This window comes from Oreochromis niloticus, linkage group LG4 (genome assembly GCF_001858045.2).
Source record: "Oreochromis niloticus isolate F11D_XX linkage group LG4, O_niloticus_UMD_NMBU, whole genome shotgun sequence".
NCBI classification, from domain to species: Eukaryota; Metazoa; Chordata; class Actinopteri; order Cichliformes; family Cichlidae; genus Oreochromis; species Oreochromis niloticus.
Window position 1 is genome coordinate 16,843,049 of NC_031969.2, and position 17,998 is coordinate 16,861,046.

The following is a 17,998-nucleotide window of genomic DNA, read 5'->3' on the forward strand; positions in this document are numbered from 1 at the left end:
TGGTCTTGGCAGGGTATTTTTAGCACACTGAGTGGAAGAGGGCGGTATCTTCTCAAGGGGTTTTTCCAGAGGAGTATATTTAGAGGCAGGGTGTGTAAAAAAGACAGAGGGAGAACAGGAGGGATGTGCACTGTACACTAAGGCCTGCCTGATGTAAGAGTCTGCAATAAGACCACACACATTCCTTTTGTCCTCTCTGTGCCACTGCCCTTCTCATATCTGCCTCTTCACCGTATACGAAACGCTTTACAGTACGCAAGCAGGCCACCGCCTCCGTAAGTCACTTTCAGCTGTACACTTATGTTTTTCACTCTTGAACCCGCACGTCCTGGAGTCCTCTCACAAGCTCCAAAACACACAGTAAACACACACATTCTTGACCCAGTTTTTTAAAGCACGGGAGTAAGTTTCTCGACCTGCCTGCCTGCCTGCCTGTAGTCGGGCAGGTCGAGATATTTAAAACAGCCGATGCCCAACAGCTTTTCAGCACATCAACTAACACCAAGGCATACCAGACACCGCAAATCAGACAGCAATTTTCCAAATACTGAGGTAGCTAATGTGGTATAAAGTTGAAGGGAGAGCGGGAGACAGCTGAAAAAGCAATGCTAATAATAATGAGAGAAATGAGAGAGAAGGGAGAGAAAGAGAAGTGTGGTCTCTGTGTATAGCTCTGCTAAGGATAATAGCATGCATGCTGGCTGAGGCAGACAGAGGGAGAGAGAGGAGGAAAGGAGAGGAGAGCGAGCGCAGAGCCGCAGTGACGCCATTGTGGTTCCACAGCACTTCCTGTCTACCGCCACACTGTTTGTGTGTCCTGTCTCCAGGGCAACTACCAATACATAAATACCAGAGAGCTAGTAGGGAGAGAGAGAGAGACAGAGAGAGCATAGGAAAGAGAAAATCAGGACAGACCAGTCAAAGTCAAGTGGATCCATTCGGAGCCTCTTAACTGGCTGTTTTGAGCTCAGCTTAGATGTGCTGGTGTGTTCATGGACTTTATGACCGAGTACTGGACCAGTTTCCAGGGAATTGGTCCAGCATGGATGAGGTGTAGAAAAGCTATGACCTCAAATGTCCCAGGACTGGGTCAGGGTTGGATGGGGGGGAAAAAAAAAAAGAGGCTAGGAATGGGAGGAAAATGCATGATGGCGCTAATTCAGGGTGGAGATGATGATGATGATGATGATGAGAGCAAAAAAAGAGTTGACAGGTTGATTAAGGAGGCCACCTATCACCTGACGGGTTGCTGGTTCTCTAGCAACCACGCCAATACTGCTGCAGATCCAAGCAATATATCTATTTATACGCATTTCACAGTGTACCAGACTGTTTTATTGACGTGAAAGGAAAAATGTTAAAAACAGCCTTTGAAGTGCACGCTCCCTTAACCTCTGCAAGGGGAAAGCGCTCCGCTGTGTACTCCTTTTCGACTCGAAAAATCACAGTCCTTGTATAATTCAGATACAGATGTTTGCGGACTTACATGCAGTACCGCAGATGTAAAAATCCAGCACGGAGCTGCAAAACAACTATCATTTTTATTACCTGCATGAGCCAGAAGTAGCCAATCAACAGCCAGCTGTGTTGTTGTTGTGCTGACACATGCACACAGTAAAGGTAATAATTGCTTTAACTGTAAAGTGGGAGGCACATCTACTCATTATTGTAGTGAAAGGTGCAGGTGGGTGTACCTACAGCCACCAGTTTTCCACACTCAGCGTTGTGAAAGTTATTCATACACCACGGGGTTAATGCTAGCCATATTTGCAATGGGAATATAGCAACAAAGCAAATGTAAGCATCAAGACAAGTGATTTGGTACAGCTTTGGAAGGTAAAGAAACCTTTTTTGTTGGGGGTTTTTTCAGTGAGTGGGTGCAGTCTTACTTCACAGTACCCGCTTCTCCTTTCTGCTTGTTAACTTAATTGCTAATGGTAGCACACTACCATGCTCACAAGTGATAATTTGCAGATGTTTGGCACGTCTAATATTTGTGTTTATGCTGTTTGAGAGCATGTTAGCAGGCTAAAGTCTGAGCTCCATGAGAGAGAGAGAGCTTGCCGTCATTGCTCTTCTACTACTAGTAATGTTGGCACTGTTTTAAAGAAAGCTGCTGTGGAAAACTGTGCCAGCAGCTAGCTCGCGTTACCACTCATCTTTATCGCCACAACGTTTCTTCAAGCTGAGCAGTGTTAGAGAAGAAGAAGAGGTAGACTGAGGATTGAAGGACATACAGGAGAAAGGACAAAGCTATGATTACTAACAGAAAACACTTGATGCAATTTGGTTTTACAGATGCACTCATTTATATTGGAGTAAAATTTTCTTGAAAATCTTAATGCAACATTGCAGTGTTATTTGTTCTGCAGTAACAAAAACAAGGGTAGAGCGACTGATTTAAAAGGCTGGGGGTTTTTTGGCACCATTGAGGTAGGCTGAGTTACATTTAGTGTTGGGCACACTAATCATTAAAATCAGTCATCAGATTGCAATGTTTGTTGCAACAAGCAATATCTGGAAGAGGTTGATCACTATGGTAAAGTATATCAATATGATCTTCTTATAATCTCTATTCAGAGGGCAGAAAGTCGTTTGCCTTATACTTGACGACAGCCTTGTTTTGGCAGATTTAAAAAGGACTCAAGAAAAGTATTATTTCATGTAGTGAAGGGAGGATGGATTGTTTCAAATGCTTGGGCTGGCTCTTGACATGCAAAGGCAATAAAGTCAAGGTTGTGCTGTCCTTGGGAAAAGCATTTGCAGGGCCCAGTTTCCAAGAACAGAAGAATAGTTTTAAAACAACAAATCTGTGAATGCGTATCTATGCGCAGCGAGTTGTGCCTCTTTCTGCAGAACCTGCTGCTGTTCACAGGAATGTGCCCTTAGCCAATGTGTCTGGTTAAATAAGGGTAACGTTGATACCTCTCAGATCAGCTGGCACGGCAAGCGGCTTTTTCTCCCAAGTCTTCCGAATTTCTGTCTCTCTCCAAAACCATTTTCCGCTGCCTGTTGCATAATTGGATCTAACTCACCATGACAACCAAATGGATGTTGATTTTTTTTCTTTTTCCCAGACCCCGCAGCCCAGATTAGAGTCGCTTACTGTCGTCTGACTCACCGGTGAAGATGATCGCTCAGCTGAACGTCCGCTGTGACCCATAAACACAAGTACACACTGTTCATCCGCATTAAAAAAAAAGAGAGATTTTTATAGAGGCATACTGAATGCGCCAAAAAATATGAAAAACACACAAGCCGTCCAAGAACACACACAGAAATACATGTTTTGAGTCCCTGTACCCTGAGCTGGGACACCAAAGCAGACCAAAGTGTGGAGAATATTTTTCAATGAACTACTATTCGGTGACTACTATAACTAAAAATGACACAGCTCAACCATGACTCCACAGAAGCACCCACAACCCTCGCAGGATTTCTGCAGGCCACAGCGAAGTTAGCTTTTTCCTCTTTTTTTTTTTTGCAACATGTAATCTCCAACTGTACGAAAAACAGAAATGGGAATTCACACCACCTCGGCCACAGTTATCTTTCAAAAATGGACTGATATGTTGAAATATAGACATATGCAAACATGTACAAATGTTGGATTACATTTCCCAGAACCATAAAGTACACAGTATGGCCTTGGGGTGGAGAAGAGGCATCGTTTTCCAAATACCACAATCTTCACTGTCAGCAGGAAAAGCTCGAGAACGTTACGCACCAGAGTGCTCTCAATAAATTGGCATGAGTTGAGAAGCTGTGAGAGGGCATCGGTTTCATATCTTTCCTCTGTTCTGTTCATATTTTAGACAGACTGAAAGAACTGCTACCAGCCTGAACTTAAGAGCGGACACATCTCTGTTTCAATTCTGTGTTATCTCAGTCATTACAGTATTTGGTTTGCGTGCAGCAACGCTCATTGCTGTGCCTGTGAGGCAAAGCAAGAGAGGAGTGTGCACGGCAGGCATAGTGGGTTAGACCACAAAATAAAGATGAAACTCATCGCTTAAAAGAGCACGTTAACAATATTCATCTCGCAGTTCACCACCTCACAGAGGCCTTTTTTTTTTCCTTGCTTGACGCGAACAGGTCATCATTTTATAAGAAGAGCAGGAAAAAAAGAGGAGGAGAAGAAGAAGATAGAGCTCCATCATCATCAACACAAGTTTACACATACCCGTATGTAATCTTTGATAGCTATCAATCAAAAGTTAAGGCCCTCATTAAAACCTTTTGGCTCTTGTGCAAAGCTGTAAATCCCCTTACGAAGACAACATAGAAACTGAGGTCCGCAAACAAAACATTATCCCATCCGAAGATAAACGGTGTGTCGCAGGCGGTCACGTGTCTTACTGGCACAGTCATTTCGCTAAGCTTGAGTGTATGCGTTGCCTAGAGACGCGTATGTGTGTGTGGAATGTGTGACGTCTGATCTCGCACAGGGGAGTGGCTCTCTGTACAGGACTTTGCTACTCTCACGCACACACACCCACAGGCTTCAGGGGAAGTTGTAAAGCTTCTAATAGCCCCTCTCAGAAGCTCGTGTTACTGCCCCAATGTTGCCTGGAGGGGTGGTTGGGTGGGGTGGGGGTCCTACGCTTGACAGGTGGAGATGAAAATCAAACATTTCCAAAAACCCAAAAGTTGCAAAGACAATGATTTTAAAATGATTGTAAGCCAACATGAGTGATTTAAGTCGTTTTTCAATGCCTTATTGATTATCTGACGTGTCGTAATTGCTGATCCAAAGATCTCTCTCAGTTTGATCTTTATGTACCAAATGGAGCGTGTAGGGGAGGGAAAAATATCAGCCATATTTTGCCCGTGCTAAGATTGCTGTGATCCTCCATAAAATCTGTTTAAAGCCTCGGGGTTTATAGTTTTATGACCTCAACAGACACTTTTTCAGCGTTGACGTCTCTGATCTGAAATCCACAACATGTACGGCTTTGATCTGACATTTAAACACTCAGTTTAAAGACTTTTTAACAAGTGTGTCTAACCTCATTAATGTCACTTTTAACTTTCTTATATTTCTTTATATTTCATTTCTCTTTTTTTTGGTTAATATGGTTAATTTCTGCTTATATGAGGATGGCTATAGACATGCACTCTTTTTTCCTAAATTGACATAAAAGGGCAAAAGTTGCAAACTCGCCTCAGTGTACATTTAGCTTCTTCCTGTCTGCTACTGACTCAAACAGCCCTTGCTCATTTATTAGCAGCTGTGCAGCCAATTATCTCCCTGCCCCCTTTCCTGTGTTCTACCAGCAGCTTCGGCCATGCACAGGGGAGGAGAGGTAGGGAGGCAAAGGGGGGAGGAGAGGAGAGGAGAGAGAGAGAAGGGGAGTGTTCCTCTCCTCTGACATCGTCATAAAGGAATCCCCTCTGCTAGGCTGGGCCCGCCTACTTGCTTACTCTCACCCCGTCTGGCTCCCAGACACACTCGCGTTCACACACACACTCCTGTCTGCACGGCCGAAGGAGGAACGGACTGACAAGGAAAAAAGGACAAAGAGTGGGAGACGCGGAGAAGCTGCGAGAGATGGGAGATGGGATGGGGACTGTGAAGGTCAACTTTTAGAGTGTGACATTGAAGACCGTGAAGAACAAGAGGGAGAGGAAAAGGAGTAAAATCTGTTGTCTCAGGTAGGTACAGCAGTGGGTTTGCCTCTTCTCAGGACATGATTATTACTTTTATGACTTTATGATCCATGAACACTGTGTACCTTCCTCTGACCTTTTTTTTTTTTTGGTCTTGAACCTCTGGTCTTCCACAGAGGGGCAATTCAGCAGTTCCTGCAACCTGTTGATCAGGACGGGACGTTCACACAGAGTCGGAGTAAAAGTCTGCCTGCTGTTCAAATGTACTGTGTTGTTGGCACTGGAATATTGCCCCGTTATGAGGTCTGCCACTGTGGACCGGCTCCATTACAAAGGTCAGATGAATACAGTGCCATTGAATGGGATGGTTTCATTCCTTGCTGCCTATCTTGCTTGTTAATTTAAAGGTTATGTACCACCCCCCGTCTGAGTGATTTCAGGCATAATTGTTTCGCCTCCACCTGTTTCCATACAGCTTTCTGCTTATACAGTATGTTTGTCATCTGTCTGCCCATGTGTGTCATCTGCCTGTCGTCATGTCTGTCGGTCTGTGTGCCTCTCCTTGGGGTGTTGCTGGCAGCGCGGAGCACTAAGTGAGGTCATAAAAAGTTATAGAAAAGCAGCCTGAGAGGCGTAATGGCAGTGTTGAAGTAAGGCCGGAGCCGCTCAAACATTCCTCTCATTGTTCAGGGGCCCTGTAAGTCTGCGAGCTCCCAAACCTCCATGAAAGGAAGGGAATCCAGTGGCTACTGTAGCTAACCCACTTTGAGCTGCATTTCAGGGCTGGCTGTCTCTGTCTTCCTGTTTGCCGTCCTGACTGGTGTGTGTGTGTGTGTGTGAGTGTGTCGGGGGGGTCGGGGGTGTTGGTATAGACCAAACTCAGTAGCGGAAGGCAAAAATGGATTTGAAGGAGGTAAACGTGAGGTTGACCTATAGAAGAAGGATAAGATAAGGAGGTATTAATTTAGCCTCGACAGTGGCGTCTATCTCTTTGCTCCGTATGCGTCTGGTTGTGACTTCAGATAACCTCCATGCCAAATGACATGGGAAAGAGAAGGCACGGGTCAAATGTGTTGTTATTTTGCCTTCTGCTTTGAGAAGGTGGTAAAATGGGGTGATGGATGGATGGTGAGAAAGGATGAGAGGAGGAGCAGGAGAATGTGGGGATCTAACCCTCAAGCCTGGGCTTTGGTGGGGTGGTTTGAGTGGGTGGGTGTGCCCGGCAGCAATCTGTAGGAATGGGCCCAGGCTCAGGAAACCGTGGCGTAGTGGAATAAAAGTGTGTGTGTGTGTGTGTGTGTGTGCAGCTTCAGCATCCACTTGTGCATGTGTGGTTCAGTGGCAGCAGGGCAGCTGTACTCTAAGTACAGGGCTGGTGGTGGTGGTAAGGGTGTTTGGCAATGAATCAGGCTGAGGATAGGATTACACGCACTGGGCTACAGGGAGTAGACCACGGGCTTGGGCTGGGCTCTTCACTGCTGAGGCTAGCTTTACAGCCCAAAGAGACTTTGAGCTTTTCTCTTTAAAAAAAAAAAAGGAGCTGGAAATACTTCTTTTTTAATTCTCAGACTAATGTCCCACATGTGGCGCGTTCCATTGATTCCAGGCCAGCCAATGAACGGTCGCCTTTAATTTGGGAAAACTGCAACATAGAAGGCCCATAGTAGAGGCCCGGGCTCTTGTTTGAATGTCACTAAATGTCACAGCCTCAGCAATGATTACACCCTCGCACGTAACATGAAACAAATACAATCACATGCGCACACATACCCAGACAGACCCTGTCTGGTAGCAAGCAAGTTAAGGTGTGGTGCTGCGTTGTGTTTTAGTTGGCGGGCTTTGCAATTTCAACTGCAGTTTTGTTGATCCTGTGGGTGATTTTCTGGCGGATAAAAAAAATGCAGACTTGATTCTGGAGATGTTTTTTTTTCTTTTGATGTGTCAGCTGCTCGCTCCTCGTCATTTAACCATTTTTAGGCTTTTCCGCCTTTTCTTCCCAGGAGTGAGTTTAATAGGCGCAACAGACAAGATAGCAATTATGGAAAGCAGACGTGGCAAATCTACACCGTAAGAAGGGAATTAACATGTAACTGTAACCCTTGTGACTTCATGTCTTGAACTTATAGCATTTACAGAGAAAGATGAAGCTGTGGCTGGAAACAGCTTCATCTGCCCCCTGTGAAAATCAGTGGAAACATAAATGACTTGTGCTCGGCTTTGAGACACAATTCTTAATGACATGCACGAGCCTGGGAATCGTACTGCTCACTGTTTGCTCTGTTAAGCGGTCCACAGCCTGGAGGTGTGAATGATGTCAGCTTGGTATTTTTACTATTCGCAGTTTATGAGAAAGAGTGAAAACCAGCTTACGCGAACCCCACGTTTGCCACTGACATCACTGTATTTGCTCAGTGATAGTGAACATATTGTGTGTGTGTGTGTGGACAGATAGGTAGATTAGGCTTGGCCTGCGGAGCGTGTGTGCATTTCTTCTGTGCAATGCGCACACAAGGACACGGGCAGAGAGAAGATATGTGTTGAAACAACAAGGGTTTGAGATCCAGCTGTCCCAACAGAGGCTTTTCCACTTAACTGTGTGCCCTTGTGTAAACGGCAATGTCAATTCTGAACTCGAGCCAACGATCTGAGAAAACAGCCAGTGGCCACGTCTGCACTTGGACCGCCATACGTCATGTGCATGAACAATATACACACATATGCACCACGAAACCATCAAAGAACCCACACACGAGGCCATAATCCACGAAGACATGCTCTCTAAAAACACTTTAACTTCACTAGAGTACATCTGCTGGCAGGCGTCACTCGGTGATGTTCATTTTCCAGCCCTACACCTCCGTCGGGGTGCAACAAGTTGCCACGGTTGCAAGCTACCAGTAAGCTGCAGCCTATATGCCACATACTTGTTATTTCTAACCATAATAAACATCCAGTTTGAGAAGCCAGTAGCAGGAGAGCCGCCTGTATCCTCAAAAAAAACAAAAAAACAAGGCGAATGCGAGGCGGGTCGAGATCCTCGCAGAGAGTGTTTGAGGTGAGGTGTTGGACAGCGTGCGTCAACCAGAATGCCGTCATTACAGGGGAAGGGAAGGAATGAGCTCATGGACATTAACGGGCTGCGGGTTCGAGTGGGGGGGGAGCGAGAAACCGATGGAAAAGATGAAAAGGCAGAGAAAATAACACACCAGATGAAAAGAGATGGCGGTATGAGGGTTTAAGGTTAAAGGAGGATAGGAGGTAAAGGGGGCAGTTGGCGTGTCTTTGATGGATGCCGGGACCTTAAATTACCTTCTTTCTTGACAACATCTTGTTGTGACCGTGTGGAGACCGGCCTAGGCTTTAAAAAGCACAACTCGTAAAACAGAAAGGAAATTAAGGAGACATGCAACTAGGATCTAAAACGGGCCGCCCTGGGTACATTTTTATGTCGACATTTTGGTTTTCTGTTAACTGAGCGATTTTAAAAAACGGCCCTAAGACAATGTAAATGTACACTTTAGTCTATTGTAGAGTCAAAAAAGTTGATTTTGAAATTTAGCGAGAACAGACAATGCTATTCTGTTTTCTTCCCAGTAGCACCCAAACACTGGACCACACTTTGGCCTGGTGAAAACTGGAAAGCGTCCACATGAGACGCTGCTTTTAGCTCAAAACGATGCTCACAACTGGGCTGGAAAAAGTTTGTGTTCTATTTATGGAAGCTCTGTCTAAACTCCCTCATCTTCACCACACTAGATTTGTGACAACAGAGATGCCCGCTTTAGTGATCACATTCCCCAGCTACTGCACCAAAGCGATAACAGACAGCCAGCCAAAGCTTATTTAGAGTCTGGAGTTCCCCAAAAGCGTCCCACTGACTCATACCTTGTACACGGCGAAATATTCAAGCTGCTGAAAAGAAGAGCGACTCAAAGGAGGGCGGCAAAACGAGCGGTTCAGCCGGGATCTGGAGACTGGAATGGTGTTCAATAAATAAAGTTTATCCTGTCCAGACAAGTGAAATTCAACCAAAAGGAATTCACAGCATTATGTTGTGCTCCGGGGTGGGATGGCTGTGTGTGCGTGTCTTTATTTATTTTTTTTTTCTTTTAAGGAATACGCAGGATCAGACTTTATGTTTTAACAATAAAAGCAAAGGTTCTCTACGCAACATGAAAATTCCCTAACAATTTCTTAAGAGATTTCGCCGTAACTTAGCAGCAGAGGAAACACGCTCCAGTGCTCTTTTTCTCATTTTGTTTTTCCCCTGTTCACAAGGGGCACAGATAAAGGGTGCAGGGTAAATGTCTGTTAAAGGGAGTGCCATTTGAGTGGCCACTTCCTTCTAACCTAATTCTCCATTCTGTCATTGAAAAGCTATTTTTATAAGAGGCCACGGGAAGTCTGGGAGTTGACAAGGACCACGTACAGTGCACACAGGGTTGAGAAAATGCAGTGACTGACCTGCGAATGACAAACGTGACAGAGCCAGACTGCTCTCTTTGTGTATTGGGGGGGTTAAAGAAGAAAGGAGCTGATGCTTATAAAGGTGACAGTGATGCTCGAGTCTTATTGTGGTATTTATTACTGTGCGTGCTTTGAAGTCTTCTTTCCGCCACAGACCGTCCAGCTCTATCTGTTGGCCAGGGGAATTCCTGGCAGAGTGATTTTTTTTAAACTAGAGGACTGAATCACATTGCCAGGGATTTCCAATGGCTGACACGAAGAAAGCAGCCTCTTCGTTGCACGCGCACCAATTTGCCAACTCATACACAGTCACTCATTTGCATACACACATGGAAACGTCTCCTTTCTGTGTCACAAACAGATGCCTGTCGAAGCCTGGCTGTGCGGCAGCAGGACTTAACCCACATGTGAACAGTGAGTGTCTGCCATGTTCACAGTGGTTAAGTTCTGCCGCCACAGGGCTGCAGCCTGCAGGGGACAAGGGAGGGGAGTAAAGGTCAGGGAGGGGCCGCACTGCATCAAAAACACCGCTCTTCACATCAACACCAGGCTTCACATGAGTATGATCTCGTCCTATGACTATATCCTCCCAACAAACATCAGCTTTCTTATATAAAATGTGTTTCTGGCCGCCTGTTCGATGATTTACTTAAGAACCTGTGACCTTCTTTGGGACTTGAACCCAACAACAACAACAAAGCAAAAAAGCTCTTTATCTGTCACACCATCAACCATTTTTTTCTGTTATCTCGTCGCCGCCCTGCTTTCTCAAGTGGTTTACGGAAACTTGAGCAGAAAACTCAGTGCGTCTATTTTAACTTAACAGAAGCAATCAATCCGATACCAAAATACAGGGTCAAAATTATCAATGCTGCTACTTTTAACGTATAAATGCAGCTTATGTAGGGGAGTGTGTCATGACTTATGAGATGAATTACCGCAATAATTAATCAGTACAACAAATCAGCGTTTCATGAGGCTGTCTCTAAAGCACTTTGGATCAGCTTCTGTCCTTTAAATGTGCTACGTACTGAACATAAGGATAGAAGAGTATCGGTCCAATTGCGCTAGTATCCATCTGATACCAATACCAGTATTGGTATCGATACTATCAATATTTGAATCGATCCACTGACCGCTACTAGAAAGCATCACGTTGCCGGTAACGAGGCAAATCCGTGCTACTCCTCAACAGCCAGATTGATCCTTTGACTTTATTTTTACGAGCTTTCCTGATCGTTGCTAAATTGACAACATGTGTCGGAGGCTGTGTGTGTGTGCACGCGCGTGTGGGAGTACTCAATGGATGACTCAGTACAGTGTTACGAGTCGGCACTGTGATGTGGCTGAGTGGGATGCATGGGAACAGGTATCGCACTCCATTATGAGCGAGTGCCTGGCAAAAACAGCTAATCTGGTGAATTAGCCGAAATTGTTCGGTCTCAGTGTGTCAGAGCCTGCTAAATGTCAGGCGTCTCATTAGTGTCGAAGGCTGCTCCCGTTCCTGTTGGGCGGGCAATATGTCATCTTGTGTTGTCGGGTGTATTGCCGGCTGCCAGGCTCTCTCTGGGGTGTGTGTGTTTGTGTTTGTAACCACGTTTATTTTCACTTCTACCTGTTGATTTCTGCATGAGCATCAGTGTCTGTTTGGCTCGTTGCTGTGTGTCTGCGTGTACCTGTGTGTATGTCTGTGTTTATGTGTGTGTGACCACCTCTGTCCGCCCCCTTCCTCCTCCTCACCCCCCCGCTGGGTCGGTCTCCTGTGCCTGCTGTGCTGATAATCAGTGTGTGACGTCGGCTGGCTCAGTTCAGCAGGAACAGGGGACTGTTCTCATTTCCACACTCTCTCTCGCTCACACACACACAAACACACACACTTTAATGTCAGTTTAATAACAACATTAACACCAGACGTCTACATGCGTGTTTTCTTTAGTTGTGTAGCTCTTTTTCATGACATACACAGACCTTTAAAATCATATAACCATAAAAGCTTATAATGTATTATAAATGATAGAATTTTTTTTAAACTGTATTTTTAGGTTTCTTTCTTTGTTTTTTGTACCGTGATCTATGAAAATGGAAAAATATATCAATTAATGAAGTCTGTTTAAGTATATTTTAATCTTTTTTTGAAAAATAAAACTTGTTTTGGAAAAAAAAGAAGACCTGTGCATTTGTGTTCTGTGACTCATTCCTTCACCTATCAAATAAACCTCTTTAACCTTTGCATCTCTCACTTGCTCTCCATCACTTTCTTTGTCTTTCTTATCTACGTTGAGGTCGCGAGCAGGAAATCAGATATGCGGCAAATGGCCACCAATCAGCAGGTAAAAGTTACACCGCGCCTGCTTATGTTTGCCTGTGAAACCAGAGAGCTGAACAAAATCACTTGGCTCTGTTTTTGTGCGGCGGTGAACTTAATTTGTAGGCTACGTTTCTATTGTGTGCAGAAATTCATATTGCTTAAATCCAAAGAGCTTTACGTGCTGTTACGCAACAATAACCTTTTACTTCCTACGGATTCTGCACAGTCTGTCACTCTTACCACACAACTGAAAGACTTGTGACTACAGTGGTGTGTGTGTGTGTGTGTCTGTGTGTGTGTGTCTGTGTGTGGGGGGGGGGCAAAATCAAGAAATTGACAGGCAGCACTTTCAACTTTCAAAATAAAAAAAAGTGCAAAATTCATCACTATTCTAAGTCAAAACCACACTCATAATTCCAGGGGACTCATTCATCAATCTGTGTCCACATTATAAAGAAAACAAGCAAGAATGTGGAGAAGAGGACACGAGAGAAAAAACATCAATCTGGAAAAGTAGTGAGGGGAAATAAAAAAGGGCATTTCTGCACGAAAACAATAAAAAATATATATATAAATAATGGTCATGAGAAGAGGACAAAGGAAAATCTTACACTGTTTTCCATTTTTTCATTTGTGCTTTAGTTAGGATGTACTGTTTGTTTCCACAGCGACCTGAAAGTGAAAAAAGTACAGTGAGAGCTATGAGTCTGAAGGTTTCACATCTCTTTTTTTATTTTTAATCTGTTTAATCATCACCCTTACCTCATTCATGGACATGTCAGAATTCATTCATTTAGCTGAATGCAGTTATACCTCGGTAATTTTAAAAAGAGCCTGTAAGACATATAAAAACCCTCATGCATCTTCTCCATGCAGAGTCCAGGTTTATTACAGTGCTGGTAGGCATTTATTTGTTGTTGCTCTTTCACAACGTTTTGACCACATCCTCAGCCCATAGACATTTTATAAAAATACTTGTAAAAACACCCACCGAAAGCCTACACAAATACAGCAGGAAGTGTGACAAACACGACTGTATTGCAGGGTTAAGCTTTCTTGTTTTGTGTATTTTTAACTTAAGCTAGCTTTCAACCGGTTTTCTGAGCTTTGCCTTAAACAAGGTATGAAAAGTTGTCTTACTATAAATGAGCAAAAGGGTGCTTTAAATAAAGTACATTTGCTAAAGTATTTTTATTAAATAGAAATCAGTTAACTTCTATATCAATTTCTCTCAGTTTGTACCCTTTAATTACTCTTCCACATTGTTGAATTCATTATGAAGCGCCTTGAGGCGACTTTTGTTGTGATTTGGCGCTATATAAATAAAATTGAATTGAATTGAATTGAATTATTGCTCTCCTATCAAATTTCTTTACAAATTATAATTTTTTTTTAAATATCAAAAGAGAAACTTAACAAATGCGCATGAAAATGTTAACTAGCTATTAATATGAACTTTATTTATATGGCACTTTTCAAAACACAGCGTTACTATGGGTTATTTTTCCACGCAGAGATGAAAGATGTTTCACGGCGGCACTTTAGAGAGCATCAATACTATTAAACACAATTTATAATCATTTAGAGCGGGCATGACAAACTCACTACTTTGATCTTAAGCGTGTCAGATCAGTGAAACTCCTATTTTCTGTCAGTGTAAAGAAACTAAATTACACAACTGTGAGATGAGGAAAAGATGTGCGATTTCAATAACACGTCTCGGTTTTTGTACATGATAGAAAGATGCTTCTGTTGAAAACAAAAGAAATCTGGGAGCATGAATCTTTCTGTAAGAAATAAATGTGTAGAGTTACTGAAAATGGCATTGCTCAGACTATCCTGTAATTATATAGTACAAATTTTTATTTATGCATTTTTTGTTTACCATGAACCCATTCTAAAAAACAAACAAACACATTCTATAAAAACTGGAATTTTTCTGTCATTTAATTGTTTAGCTGTTTAGCTTTAGTTATGTTTGTGTAGCATGAATAACCACAGGTGAGGTATTTATCAATTGAAGAGCTGTAAAAAAAAATTAAAAAAAATCGAAAGAAAGAAAAAAAAGAAAAGAAAAGAAAATACAGTTAAAGGACCAAAAGGACCAAAATTCATGTCCTCTTTTACATTTTCAAAAATGGTGAGTCTTTGCTGGGCCATTTCTGGGCCCCAGGCCTTATGTTTGAGTGCACTGAATAAGAGCTTAGAAACTACTGAATGGAACAGTACATGACTCCCATATAGATATATATATATATATATATATATATATATATATATATACACATATATATATATATATATATATATATATATATATACACATATACATATATACATATACATATATATATATATATATATATATATATATAGTGCAGTATAGTGCACTATTACTATTTGTATGTAAAGGAAAAGAGTACTAGAAAGCTCAAACCAAAGCCTGTCCTGTTACCTGGGTTGATAGTGCGGTTTTTCTTGCTACAACAAATCTGATGAAGAACGATGACGGTGCAGCAACTGAGACATGACATCCGGATGTTTGTCCTTGCCAAGCGGTTGCCAGAGCAACGCAGACACATGGCCGTCATCAAACTCAGCCAGCTGCGTCACCGGAGGAGACGGCGGTTCAACTGACGACTTCCTGTTTCTGAGAAAGCAAGCGAGGTGTGTGCAGTGCCCCCCTTCCCCTCCTCCTCCTCCGCCTCCACCACTTCCACCTTCACCTCTGTCCGTCCATTTATCACAGCCTCCACCCCACCCTTTCCATACATTTATTGCCCTCCCTATCGCAATGTTTATCTTTCCGTCGCTATCAGCCGCCCCTTTCTCGCTCCCTCATCACGCCCACGCAGCTGCACTCCTTCACCTGCCGATACCTCTCCGGGTGGACCAATAGGCTGCCGAGATGGTGTTCCCGTGGCAACAACAAACTGGTAAACATGGGTGGAGCGAGGACGCCGCGGCTTTGCAACGACGTGCAGAGTACTCCCTCGTATGTAGGGCACAGGTTTGGTTTCATGCTTTTTTTTTTAAAGGAGCTTTTTCTGTTCGGGGATATAAAGTAACCGAGGAAATCTTTTTAGAAAGTTAACCGAACTATAGGCCTGCTTTATATGAACATTATATTAATATATAAATATATTATTTGCTCTGCTAAAGCTACCTTACTGCTAGCTTAAAGCTTCAGTAGCCTAGTTTAATGATTAATTGGTAGTAAAATTAGATTTTGGTAAATTTAATTTGGTAAAGTGGTAAAGTGAATTATTTAGATTTTGTTTTGTTTTTTTAAATAAATGATCCGATGATATGCTTTTCCATGTATAGAGTGTCTTGTGTATATCATATTTTTTCCATTCAGTCACACATAAGAAAAAAAATACCTTAACAAGGTGAAAACCCGCTCTGTGTCATGCGTTATTCAACTCCCTGAATCCAGAAGGATATATCTTTGTATTTTACATCTACTTGTGAAGACACGATGATAATCTTCCTCTCTCCTTTCAAAAATTCCTGCATACAGATCCGGATAGACATCAAAAGGTAATTACTTCTAAGCTGGGCCGAGCCCAAACTCCATAACTCTTTGAGTAATCCTGCAAGCATACATCCTTGGCGGAGGTTAAAAGACAGCGAGGGAAAAGTGTTATATTCCAAAGAGGGGATGATTTTTGGACCTTTTGCAGGTTGGATTCAGTCTGAGAAGCAAAGTTCGGGGCAAATTAATGTGGAAAAAGTCTGCAAAGCTGCCTGTTGAGCTAACTGAAGGTGACTCAGACAGACATTTTTATCAGCACTTCCCTTCTCTTATCTGGAAATATGGTGACCGGACACTTGAAAAAAAGAGGGGGGGCCACTGTTTAAAGAGACCCAAAACAGTGAAAATAAAGAAACAAAGCAATGGGAATTGGCTCTTGCATACACTTGGACACAACTTTACTCAGAAACCAATGTAAATATCTGCATATTACTTTTCTTTTCCCCTTTCACTCCTCACTGATCCACCCCACCCTGCAGCTGTGCAGCAGGTCAGTGCTCCCTCTCCCTCTCTCTCTCTCTCTCCCTCCCAGTCTGGCTCTTTGGTTCTCACCATAAAAAAGCTGCCAATCTGGCTGGAAGAAGACATAATTGCCATTATGACTGCTGCGGCCCTGCACATCACACAGTATGCTGATTGTTCCTCAGAGCGGGAGGAGGAAGGGGGAGGAAAACACTGTCTGCTCTGTGCAGACGCCACACAATATTATCATAGCGTGACTACAGCTCATCCACACACACAGACACACACAGACAGGGTCTCTACTCACTTTTTTTTTTTCAGCCCGCTCAGACTCTGTAATCTTTAAGCTAAGTGCAGAGCAAACACGGGTTTCTATAGGGATAAAAATCCATACACCACTGCCTTTTTTTTTTAAAAAGAAATAAATCTTGTAACTGTCAAGCCCTGGGTAAACACACACTTACACACACAGTGCCACCACCAATAGGAAAAGATAGAAGGCCTGAATGGAAAAGCAGCTTGTACCAGAACAGGAACGCCCAGTTAATGTGTGCGTGTGTGTGCTTCTGAGAGCATACGGAGCTGAGGTTTTTGGGAAAGCTGACCTTACCCCGGGTCCAAGTCCACTTCTTCAGCTCCAAAAATTAAAAGGTCACAAACACATTAAAAGTACTTACACTTTAACAACTCCATAACATCAATAAATAATTTTAAAATAGCTTCAGCAAACATGTTACACACATCCTGGTGTAAAAGCAGCTCTGTGCAGAGGATGTGAGAGCACTGATTAGCTGCAGGAAATATCCATTCCCACAATAGTAAACTGATGTATTGCGAAGGGAAACGTCTTTATCCTTGATACTAGATTATGCGGCGGATTCGGCCGACGGCACAAAGGAAAGGGGCCAGGGAGTCCCACCTCCACGGGTGGAAGAAAACTGTGCTGCATCTGCATGCGTGTGAGAAAGCAACAACCGCACGTGCCGCTCGAGGGATTTGAAGGTAGGATCTCGCAAGCCGCATCAAAGCCATTAGACTCGCTCAACAGACTTTATTCAAGCGTTTGCCGCTCGCTGAGCAAGTCGAGCCAGATTTCAATTTTTTGTTTTGGTTTGTTTCCCCCCTTGAAACCTTAAATTCTGCCCGAAGCGTCAGAGAGCGCAGAATTTGGTTTATTTGCTCAAACAGTTTGGAAACTGAGTTTACAGAAGGATTTTTGAATCTCATAACTACAAAAAAAAAGGGGGGGAAAAGTTATAAAGTTAAAGGTTTATTTGATTAAAAGCACTGCTCCAGTCTCACACAACTGTTAAGGAATATTACAGCAGGCCAGGGGCCAATCATATTTATCAGGAAAATAAATTGTTAAGCATTTAAAGGTCTATAAGGTCATAAAAGGTCACTGACACCAGGCCTATAACTGCATATTTTACTGCATTCAAACAGCCGTTCTTCAGGTGTGAATAGTTACATTTTAGAGTCTGTGCATCAAACAGAGCTGAAAACCTTTTAAATTATTAATATTAAGTAAATTAGAAAATAGTCTGCGGGCCAGCTGGCACGCCCGATTTGGCCCCGCAGGCTATAAATGGAGTATTGCTGCCATAAAGACA

At 43.1% G+C, this 17,998-nt stretch overlaps 2 long non-coding RNA genes across 2 annotated transcripts; one reads left to right on the forward strand and one right to left on the reverse strand.

The window, feature by feature from the left end:
* Nucleotides 1-1,704: 1,704 nt before the first annotated feature.
* LOC109201942 (uncharacterized) lies at nt 1,705-12,231 on the forward strand. Its single transcript, XR_002061895.2, has 3 exons — nt 1,705-1,836; nt 3,078-5,655; nt 5,787-12,231. It is a non-coding gene; the product is annotated as an uncharacterized LOC109201942 (long non-coding RNA).
* On the reverse strand, nt 5,061-15,914 carry LOC102079345 (uncharacterized). Its single transcript, XR_266867.3, has 3 exons — nt 14,841-15,914; nt 13,148-13,219; nt 5,061-13,057 (listed from the first exon to the last, which is right to left on the reverse strand). It is a non-coding gene; the product is annotated as an uncharacterized LOC102079345 (long non-coding RNA).
* Between the last annotated feature and the right edge of the window lie 2,084 nt (nt 15,915-17,998).